This window comes from Pituophis catenifer, unplaced genomic scaffold (assembly GCF_029215685.1).
Source record: "Pituophis catenifer annectens isolate HBS135680 unplaced genomic scaffold, rPitCat1.0.hap2 SCAF_3, whole genome shotgun sequence".
NCBI classification, from domain to species: Eukaryota; Metazoa; Chordata; class Lepidosauria; order Squamata; family Colubridae; genus Pituophis; species Pituophis catenifer.
In genome coordinates, this window is record NW_027256883.1 from 168,802,651 (window position 1) to 168,814,797 (window position 12,147).

General features: G+C 37.0%; 1 protein-coding gene across 1 annotated transcript in view; it reads left to right on the forward strand.

Moving 5' to 3' along the window:
• Positions 1 to 1,616: 1,616 nt before the first annotated feature.
• The window catches only part of PRELP (proline and arginine rich end leucine rich repeat protein), a 31,953-nt gene continuing 21,422 nt past the window's right edge, over positions 1,617 to 12,147 (forward strand). Inside the window, exon 1 of the mRNA XM_070939755.1 lies at positions 1,617 to 1,738. The gene's annotated coding sequence lies outside the window, so the exon portion shown is untranslated. The remainder of the gene's footprint in view (positions 1,739 to 12,147) is intronic.

A 12,147-nucleotide genomic window follows, 5' to 3' on the forward strand; every position in this document is an offset into this window, starting at 1 on the left:
TCCTGAGACCAGTTTCCTAGCTTTCCTCCTCCTCCTCCTCCTCCTCCTCTGTATATTTATACAGAAATCTCCAGTGAAATAGTGCACTTTGAAAATGACAAAAATACATTTTTCAGCTGAACTATTGTTTGTGTGTGTGTGTGTGTGTGTGTGTGTGTGTGTGTGTGTGTGTGTGTGTGTGATGGATCCAGAAAATTAAATATTGTACCATATAGTTAAATCTTATAGCTCGGTATTTCATAATTCTTCTATTACCTTAAATTGTATAGATTTAGATAGAACTCTTTGAAGTCTATCAGGCTGAAGCAAACATTTTCACAAGTCTGATATCAACCTGAAATCTTTGCAAAACTGCAAGAGACTTTTGAGAAAGAAAAAAAATCACTGGACCATTTGTGTTTTAGGAATATACACATATCACAAGCTGCCATTTCTTTTTCAGTTGGATGAAATAAATGAATGAATGAAATATACGACTATTATACAATAAAAATACCTTGTTGAAAATATCTTGGTCAAAGAACAAGTATCAATTAAATAGTTTAAAATATAATAAATTGTACAGGACTATGGTATGGCATATGTTAACACTTAGCATTTAACATAGGCTTACAATTTGTTTCTTGTTAACTTTTATCTTAATTTACTGTAAAATCCTAAATGCGTTTAGGCAGAAGTTAGGCTCTTTGATGTCAATAGAAGCATTCCCACATAAACATGCATAGGATTAAACTCAATGGAACTTACTTTCAAGAATACAATCATGGGACAAAGTTACAATGAAATGATGCAAATTACCTCTGTCCATGATTGTGTTTTCTTTTTCTGGACTGGCTTCCTCTTTGATGATAACAGGTATTGATTTGAATTCAAGATCTTGAACAGAAATGAGTAATTTGATGAGGAAATTTCACTTATTACAGTGTAGAGAGTTTTGCACATTGCATTATGCTTTCTGTCTCTTTTAGCAAGAAATATTGCCAGCCACTATACTTAGACTCTAGGGTACCCTTTTATTCTTAAACTGCTAAATCTGGGGGGGGGAGTTAGGGGTGGCTTTTAATAACTGAGTTGGCACTATCAATATTAATAGCATAAAATATTATGCATAATATTAATAGCATAAAAGAAGAACAGGGTAATAAAGCAATTGCATTTAGAAAAATAAGATCCTTACTACCTGTTATCATTCATGCCCAAACCCCCAAATCCTGCCAAGTAAGTTGGGTTCATATTTCCTTCTGTCTGTTTTGTACCATGTATTGTTTTATTGTAAAGTCAGGAGAGGTTACCCTGCTAATAATAAATGTAAAGTGCAAGGTAAATATATAAGTCTGGGTATGTATGTACAGATGTGTATAGGCACATGTGATTTGTTTAATGCTAGTGGGGAACCCTCTGGACTGAGCAGAAGGAAACGTTTTTCCATACAATTTTCTCCACAGGCAAGCAGGAGGACACGCATGTAGTTTAAACGCTGAGGAGTTTGGCTGCCAAAGAAAGACGTTATTGTTATGATTTTCTCCTCCTTCCCTCGCTCCCACCCGCCCTCTCTAACAGAATCTCCAAGGAACAAAACCAGAGAAAACACACACAGCTTGGAAGAGGCTCACATTTGTATCAGGACCAGATCAGAGTGAGGAGGAGGAAGAAGGAGGAGGAGGAGAAAAGTGGGGGGTGGAAGAGCCTGGAAGTTAAAGCACGCAAAGGCAGGCAGGAGGAGGGCAGGTGTCAACAGGTAAGCCTGGACCAAGTGTCTTCTTTGGGAATAACCTCATCTAGCAGGCACTGTTTCTTTCACCACCAGTCAAATGGGATGTTTCTCTCTCTACTTTGCAGGGTTTCATGTCTGATTCTTTGAAAGGCTGATTTTCTGACTCATAAAACTTCTGACAACCAAAAAGACTTGCATGTGAAGTTTATGATTAAAAAGCTGAAACGGCTTCCATGGGATTTAAGGATTCCCCCCTCCCCTTTGTTTTGTTTTGTTTTCGTATGTATGTCAGTCTTATGCTTATGAACCCCACACAAAAGCAAGGTTTATTTTCAAAAGCTGCATCATTGATCAATGATCAATGATTCACAATAATAACTTCAATAGATGGGAGAAAGATAGTTAGACTCCAAGTCTATAAATTTTACATTCTTATGAAAGGAATGTCTAAGTGGTACTAATTAATTATATTTGCATGACATTCAAAGTTGTTTTATCAGTGCTATATATCTTGTTTGAAAGAAGAAAGAGTTTCAGAGTTCCTTTGAATAGCCAATGATGAAGATTTGCTTCTCTATAAACAATGATATTTGGGGAAAGAAATGTTTGCTTTCTCTCAAAGCAAAAGAATACCCAGGCTTTTCATTTCTTAAACTAGTTTCCCTTTGTAACAAGAAACTGAAGTTCAGAAGGGAGGAAACTAGGATCTTAGTTTTCAATACCCCCCCCCCCCCAATTTTTTCTAAACCTAAATGTGAGTCTTAAAGGATTTAACTAACTGCAATTCATACTGTACCTGGAAGTTCTCTTAATTTAGAATTATTTACTTCTGAGTAAGTATGTGCAGAACTGTTCTGCTGCCTAGCAATATTAATGTATTTACTTGGAAGCAAGTCCCAATGTTTGTTGTATTTGTTATCCTTAAATAAATAAAAGCAAATTGGCCCCCAGTGTAAGTTTGAGCACATTAGATTTTCCTATAGCACAGCCCTAAATATGTCTAACTCGGACATACACCCCATTCAATAAAGTGACAGATTGATCTTTATTTCTTTATTAAACTTATATGCTACTCATCTCACTGTTAACATAACTGGACAGGTTTATTGAATGGTTGCTTGAATTTTAGGTATACTGTATATGCTGAATTTGTGCTTCTTTAGGGACATCCCTTCCAAAGCACATTACTGGTTTAGCATTTCTTTGGACTCTCATTACTTGTTCCTGTAATGATTGGAGGGTTGGGAAAGATGACATTCTCCAGGATTACTCCACAAGTCCTCAGATTTGCTCAGGAGACTGGTCATTACTTTCACTGGACCTTTGTCCATTGCAGTGGAAGACAATCGCATCAAAGCAGATGCATGAGATATACCTTGTAATTGTTCAATCCTTGAGATCTATTCTTGATAGATTGAGGTCAAGTGGTTTTCAAAAGAAGAATTGTTTTCCTACAACATATGTACTTTGTGCCTTGCTTTTCCAAGTGCCTTGTTTTTCCAAGTGGAATTGAATCTAACTCATGTGATTTTTCTGAGAAATTAAGAAATGTTGCTGAAGGGAAGGACAGGCACATTTCCCTTACAAGTTAAAAAAAAATTGGGGGAAGGCAAGATAGATAAATGAGATTGAAATGTGAGAAGGATATAAGCAATTATGAGAACTCATGCAGGCATTCACCTCTTGGGAAAGTAGCTGGATTGAATTATAGACTGCACAAATAAAGTTGAAGTACACAAGTTAAACTGATCATGCTTGGAATTGTTCCATCGTTTTTACTAGCCAGAAAAACTTTAACTAAGTTCCAAAGAGATCACTAGTACAAAAGTCAGTCATGAGAATAAGATAGATGGCTACATTATCAAAAGTGGCCATGATAGACAATTGGTTAATGGAGTGGGCTGTAGGTTTCTAATCCATTTTAACCTGGTCATATAAGTGGTCATAGAAAAGACATTCCAAGTTACTGCAAGATAGAAATTGTGTTGAACTCCTTTATAAGGTTCTAGGCAAATCACTAAAAATCATGTACATGAACTGCTTCAGTTTATGATTTTAAATACAGGAGACTAATATATTCTGGGAGAGATGTGCTCTTTACAATTTGTTGGTCAGATTTCCTTTAGGAGGTCAATAGCCTTGGTCAGGACTGCCCAGGTCTGAAATACACAAGTATAAACGTCAGCCTTCAGAGATACAAATGGCTCATGGCTGTTGAAAGCTATAAATTGGACTGTGGTTCCTGAGCTATGAGACATGTTTCAAATAAGGGGAGGTAGTTTTTTCAGGATTCTTACCCTCCCAGTTATGCATTTTATATTTGCAGCTCCAAAGAGCAGGAAATTCCATTGGAAAATTATGTTCTCATGGGAAATAGCTAGAAGACTGGGCAGTGCTGATTCTCCTTTATGATAGGAAACTGGATGGGGAAGAGACTGCTTACAACTCTTACAGCTTTTCATCCTGTTTTTGTGTCCTCTGGCCAAGAACTGTAAACGAACCCCGTAAATGCATAATCATGCTATTGTTTTTGAAATCTGGATTGAGGCATTTGGAAACATAAAATTAGCTATAAAGGGGCAAGTATTAACAGAGAGGAGGTTCTCTCCTGGTATATTACAGAACTGCAGAAATTAACAGACTGGTTGGTCCCAAATGCTTTCTCGGCAGGACACACCCTCTCTATGCAGAAAGCCTTCCCTGAAGAACAAATGATGTTGCAGTTGAGGCTTCTTTCTTAACCCAGCCCACACATAATTTGGACTGGTTAATAGTATAATTGCACTGACCTAAGGCAGGCACTTTCCTGATTGGCTTTTTAAACTTTTTGGTCTATGGGGAGAGGTGGTCTTTTAGCATTGTCTCTTTTTCTGCATTTGAAAACAGAGCTGAGCATCTGCTGCTGTTGTAAAGTCCATGTGGCCCTCAGTGCTCTGATATCGTGGTGGCACGAAATGGGGAGTACAACAGGGGATAATCCATAAATTCACCAGCTAAACTTTGCGGTGGATGTTTTACTTCAAATAGAAATGGATTACTAATATTGACTACCACATGTGGATTGTAAGCCTTTACTTTGGGGTTTTTTTAATGTTTGGTTCCTACTTAGCCTGTTCTTTTGATGTTTTAACTCTAAATTATTTTGTTTTAACAGCAAAAGAAAGATTATGACTCATATAAACACTGGCAAGCAGAGGAAGTATGAAAACAAATAGTCAAGGCTTAAACATTTGGCTAGAATCCAGAATATTACCGATAGAGGAAGCAAAATTACCAGTTTTTTATTACTATGAGCTCTGGCCCAATGTGGAGAAATAACCGATTTGTCCAAGGTTACGGCCCATGAAATGTACTTCATCAGCATTTGGAAAACCAAGGATTGCCCTAGGGCATAGCTGGACAGCAATCTTATTGCTAAAGGCCAATGAGAGTCTTCTTCTCCAATCATATGTACAATTGGATCTATGGTTGCAAATCAGGCAGTGGACAGATGTTGAAGCCAAAAGAGAGAGATGCTCATTTGTATAGCACATTTTTGCATGCAAAAATCCCATGTTCAATGTCTGGCATTTACAGGTAGGATTGGGAAATGCTCCAAATTCATATCCGGACTCAGAGCTATGGCCAATCAGAGCAAACAATACTGGGTAAAGGGAGTGATGTTCAGTCAGAGAAGACTTTGGATTTATGCGTTCTGAGCCATGTTTCTGAGCTAGCTAGAGTCATGTACAGTATAAGAAACCATGGGGTTCATGGGGGAAAATCCTTGGGAATTTTCTTTCACACTTTTCTGAGAATGAAGTGGTTGGCTTTTGTATGAAAGTCCTGTATAATTAGACCAACATGTTTATAGACATGGGTCTGCTGCTACATGTTGTTAGTTTTAAGCCTCTATTTTTAGGCAAAATTGTCAGAGTATTACCTTATTTATTTTCTTAAATCTGTGAGGTAGCGTATGTCAAAGATATAGAGAATAAGAAGGTCTATATTCTATCCAGTGATTTAATACTATTTAATTAAAGCATTAAAGCATATTATATGGATGTCTATGGAGATTGTCAGTCATCCACGTCATAGTTGTCCCAAAGGTGCTTTTTCAAAAGGCAACAGGACCTTGTTTTTCCTTGAAGATGTTTTGCTCTCATCCAAGAAGGTTTTTCAGTTCTGAAGTTTGGGACATATTATAAAGAATCAATTCAATGAGAAAATTGAGTTTAGAAGCAAGGTATTAGTTCACAAGAGGAACATTATATTTGGAAAACACTATAGAATTGCTCTATGAGGGTAGTTTCTAGATGGGATGTAAAATAAATAGATAAAGTACTTTGAACCAGTGCTTGTGCCACCCATCTCCAATGTTCCTTCTCAGGTTATTGTTAGGAGATTAAAATGAATGTTGCCCATGAATGCCATCTTGAATCCCAATAATAAAGAGAGGATGTACATAGAAAAAAACAGTAGATAATCTGAATCTAAAAAGGTCTATCTACTTAGTTGGCATTGCTACAGAGCAAGGCGACTGAAGATATTATCTCTTTTTCTTTGTCAGATCCAGGATAGGCTTCGATTATGATATGGCTGTCACAAGATTAAAAAAACATTGAAATAAAAAGGAATATTCTGAAACATTTGGTTGACAATTCTCATTTCCATTAGCTTTTTCGTTGGATATTAGAAGTTAGTAAGAAAAGGGTGACATGGACTCCAGAAAAAAGCATTCTAGGAAAGATTCTCAATTTGTATGACTTGCTTCTGCTCTGGATGGATTTGCCTACACAAACTCAGCATAGACATTTTGCTTGGCAAATTGATGGGATTATTTTAAGGAATGTCGTAAATGTTTAATCTTCCTTGGGGAAGTTTTATTTCCTAATGTACTTGGCCAGACCCAGTGGCTTTTAGCTGATTTGTTCTATTTTATTAAAGAAAATAATTTGTATAAATATATAATTTATATAAATGCTAGCCAGCTTAGGTGAAACAGTCAAACTATAGCAGATATATTATTTGTTAATTCTCTAAAATACAGGAGGATTTTTTATTTAATGAAACTGGCATCACTGCAAAAAGAATTTACTCTTTTTAGGACAGCCCATATAGCAGAAGGAATTACTGGAATGATCCAAGATATTTCAGGATTTCTATGTAAGAACAAGCACCTTGGAAAACTGTTGGAAGCCAAAGTAATTTAGCTAGACTTTAAGGACATCCCCACATGCAAAATGCTAAAATAATCTAAATACTTTAAATTTTACACTAAATCATTCATTTATACTCACAATATGAATTCTTCATCACTTGTAGTTTACATTAGCAATAAAGTGTCCTTGGCAACTTTGGTGTTCTCTTTTGATTACATAACCCTAATCTGCCTCATCTCTATTTCATAATTTAAACAGTCTTGTGCAATACTTTATACCTTACAAAACTATTTTTTTTTTCCTGATAACCAATATGAAACAATGCAGTAGTGGGTTGCCCTGGTTCGCACCGGTTCCATAGAACCGGTAGTAAAACTGGTGGGAGGCTCCGCCCACCAACCCCAACGTCATCAAAATGCTTCTGTGCATGTGCCGAAGAGCGTGCATGCTTGCTTTGCTCGTGCGCATGCGTGTGCAGCCCCATTGCGAACCAGTAGTAAAGGTAAGTAGAACCCACCCCTGGAACAATGGTATGTAAAGTTTCTTTCATTCCTCCCCTTCTCAAAGAAATGTAGTTGTATGACCTTGATAGATTTCTGAGTGAGAAATAGAAAACATTGGTTACTTATCAGCCAATTGGAACCCTCAAAATATTTGCCCCTCCTCACTTGTTGCAGTGAAGCTAATACATTCCAATAGCAAGCGAGGATATCAAGGAGACTGTAAATATTCTAGCAGAAGCTATATTGATACACAAATGGCTGGTTATGAGGAAATGATTTTATAGATTCATTTGGTTGATGAAAAACTGGATAGTTGAAGAGTAGAATTTGCCAAATCATCATAGCTGGACTCTCCTAACATCAGGATGTCTCAAGCAATAACAATGAAATGTGCACTTGTTATTTGTAACTAAGGCTCATACTATATAAACAACAAATACTGTGGTTACTGTTAGAAATGACAAGGAGTCATTCCCTGTGGTGAGCTGCTTGTGTGCAATGACTTTCCATGCACATATTCATTGCCACACAGTTTGCTCTTCAGAAGTGCCAACAGGATAATTTCCTGATGGAGAAAATGGCAGGCACCCAGTGAGATGAGTGTCTGAATTCGTAGAACAGCTACCTTCTTCATTCTGTTTCCAGTAACCTCCACAATTATTATTCAAGTGCTGGAAGGAAGAGCCAAACATGCCATTAAGCAAAGGGCTGGGAAGTAGGGTAAAGACCTTCTACATTATTCTCCTCCTTTCCTGCATGCTCATTCTTTTGAGCTAGCATCAGTCCTTCCTTGCTACTGGCTTGGTGTTGCTGGTTGCTTCACTTAGTCACCTTTCCTGAATTACAGACCAGTTTTTGGGAAAGGACCATAACTAAATGAACAGGCAAATCCCTGTTTAGGTCAACAAGTATTATGTGGGATTGTACAATGAGCATGCCTACCCTGCTTCTCTGATTTACACTGGTGTCACTATGCCTACAGCCCCACAGGCTAATCATTGCAAAGTGCTGGAAGTCAAAACTATACATGTCTGCATCACATAAGTTAGATTGCTGGTGTCAACTATGGTTGAAGATGTATTTTCTGTCCTTGTGTTAATATAGGATTCAGCTGCTACTCCTATCAACTTCCACAAAGGAAAATATGGATTTCTGTGTGTCATTAAGCAAAGAAAAAAGTCCTTCCAAGTCTGAAAAGTAGACTTTTATAACAACAAAGTGAGGAACGCAGCTGGTGGCTGTCACTGCCTCCTCATAGATAAGGGTGAAGGCAGTTGAAAGGTAAACAGCCACCACATCCTATAAAGATTTGGTGCTGGTCTTTGTCCCATTATTTCATTTTAACTTTCAATTTACCTTCTTGTTGGAATAAAACAGTGACCCCTTAGGGTTGTACTGGCAGATTAATCTGAATCTTTTTTCCATTTTGACATTTTTTTAAAAAAAGAATAGGAATGGAAATTGGCAAGTTCTAGGAAGCAGCCTATTCCAATTTCCATGCTTAAAAACTCAAACACCATAACATCACACAATTTCAGAGTACTGTTGTGGTTTCAGACAGTCTCTTAAATATGAAATTTCAAAAGGTTGATTCTTTCTATTTCCTTCTTATTTTGAGGGAAAAAAATGACCATTTGGGAGCATAATTACAAGAAGATATGCAAGTTGAGGTTTGCCCATTCCTGCAACAAGGGTTGATATTTTCTGCAGAAACTAACCCATTGGCTCCATAATCAAAATGCAATAATGATCTCACATCATATTTAGGAAGCAAATATATATAATTGTGCCATTGCTTATAAATGTATCATCATCTTACAAAAACAGACTAAAATCTAGAATGTCTTGTTTCTTATAGAACTGTGTTGCTCTGAAGGTGGAGCCAAATCTAATGTTACTGTATACATTCAAAAGATGTTCATTGCAATTAAGTAAATGGTTTAAAAGAAGGATGCAACTCAAGAGACAGCAGTTGGCCATCTCTGTCTCAAGCACTAGGAGCTAAATATAAATGTGACCTTCTTTGGATTCTACTTTAGTATGTATACCTTCTGTTTATGTGTAACTTACTCACTCTTAATTTTGCTTTTTACCCTTTATAATTTGCAGTTCTACTCACAATATATTATTTAAACTAGTAGACAAATGTGCATTATATTATTGAAAGCCCAACTGCATAACTATAGAAGCATAACATAATCACAGTTTTCATCATCATAAACGAAACTAAACAAACTCAAAATAGATTAGCGGCTCTTCTATAACTATTGCTTCTATGGGAAAACTCTAAATGACAATATTTACATTTTACACACCGTTGTTTGTTCATAAAATGGTCAATTACATATTGCCTCAAAGATGACATGCATTAAAATAGAACTGCATATTTTCATTTGTTTACATATATGTACATGTGCACATTTACAGTGACAATTGGTTGTATTACAGTCCAGTACAGACCTAGAGAGAAGATTCTGACTTGGTGATTTGTATGCTTCAAGAATGAAACTTGAGTGGCAATTTCAAAGACCTTGATTTGGAAAGTTTTCAAAATAGAGGGCTGTCCTCTGGCTACCCTTCAGTTAAAAGACTCCTGTGTAACATAAACATTTGGACATGTTATTTATTCACCCTAAGGGTGAGCTACAGTTCAAACAATGTAAGAAGAACAAGGCTAGCTCAGCCCATGTGTCCAGATAGTCCAGCTGTCAAGCGTCAGGGAAATCAGCAGATCCAGACAGTTCAATTGTGTATAAAGATTTATTGCAAGCTTAAGCTCTCTATAAGAATATGAACCACTAGGTTGAAGCAATTTGGCAGTAGATAAGAAATTGATAGTGGACTGGATTTAGATCTCTTGTGGGCATGGAGGGATTCATGACTGATGATGTGTTCGACCCCTCCCTTGGGCCCAGCCTAGCCATCTCCTACACCAGCATTTTGGATGGGACATGGCTATCCAGATGCATTTGGAAAGTTCAGGTGCACATGCAGAAAGAATGAAACCATTTTAAACTGGTATGCTCTAACATTTGGTATTCAAGACATAGGATATAGCCATCAAGCCTACTAGCTATTGATAGCCCGATCCTATCTAAATTAATGTCCATCATCAAATCACCACTGAGCCTGATTGTATTCTCTGGTAAACTAATGCAGGTTTGATACTTTTCATATATGTGGAAAAACTCCAGAGAAGGGAACCAGAATGAAAAACTCTTAAGATTTTGCTGGAAAAAATTCAATACATAAAAATAGTAATGTTTTTATAGCGTTTTGATATTTTCACACATTTTTTCCTCTGCTTACCACAGCTCAAATATTTTATTAGGGCACAAGCTGAGGCAGAGAACAGAAAGGTTTTATGGTATAACTAGTAAGTCTTCACACACAACTATTTTTGTGCTAAGATTAGTGTCGACTTCCAAGTCTTCTTATTGGAAACAGCAGGAATCAAAGTTCTGAGGTTGAAGTGAGACAGATGTCAGCAAACTTAGAAAGGGAGACAAGAGATACAGAATATTGTCATGGAAGAAGTCAGTCAGTTACTTAGAGTCCCAGGAATGTATTGCATCATTTTAGTCAAAATGTCTTAAAAGGAGCCAAGCTTTCTGCAATATGACAGCAGTCCCGTGGTGCTTTATTTCTCCCTTCTGTATATCCTCATTTCTTCTTAGACAAACAATTTTGCAATTTGTGGGTGTGAATTTAGACTAACAACTGGAATGGGAAATAGATTGTTATTTTAATGCTGCAACAACCAAACAGGGAGTTCCCATTCCATTGTATGAGAAAAAAAGTGGATTTCTAGAAAAATACCTGCAATCATTGGAAAATCCTAGCATGGCCATGGTTACTGACCACAAGCAAAGGTATGATCCCAGGATCAATATATTCAGTCTTGTTGATTTCCTTTTTATTTTTTCAAATAACTTTATTAAGATTTTAAACATGAAAGAACTACCGGTAATATTTAAAATAAAGAAAAGAAAGATGTAAAGGAATAAAGGAAAGATAAAGTCATGAAAAAAGAACTTGAAGGCATAGAGCCTGTTATTATTATGTCCATATTGTGCACATCTATATTTAGTTCTTTTAACATTGATTTCTTTGTATTGGTTCTAAGGGCATCTCTGAGGAAGTTGCATTGTTCAGGGCTGGCACACCAATTATGTGATCCCGTTCTAATTTCTCTTTTCAGCAACATAATCAACTTACTTCTGGATTAGCTGAGGTGCCAGAGAAGCTCCTCTAAAGCAGGGGTCCCCAACCTTGGCAACTTTAAGACTTGTGGACTTCAACACCCAGAGTTCCTCAGCCAGCTTTGCTGTGGACTTCAACTCCCAGAATTCCTCAGCCAGCTTTGCTGAGGAACTCTGGGAGTTGAAGTCCACAAGTCTTAAAGTTGCCAAGGTTGGGGACCCCTGCTCTAAAGTACATGGGAATAAGTTCTTTCTCCACTGAAGGGATCTCTTGCTTCACCTTTCTTTCCAGTTCCAGGTATTCTTTGTCAGGTCTACTAACAACAGTGTTGGCTTCACACCTCCCCTTTAGTAATTCAGGTAGAGCTGCAGAGATGAAATGGGCAAGACTCCATTGGTCCCTCTCTCCATTGGTCCCTCTCTTCTTTTTTGCAGGAAACTGTAGACAATATGACAGTATTAATAATAGCCTGCAACAGCTCAGATCAAGACACTCATTTCTTTTCTTTGTTCTCAGCACTGTATTACTGGTAACAATTTAGAAATACGTTCAAGTTATTTTTGAAGGATTTTGAAATATAGTAAAT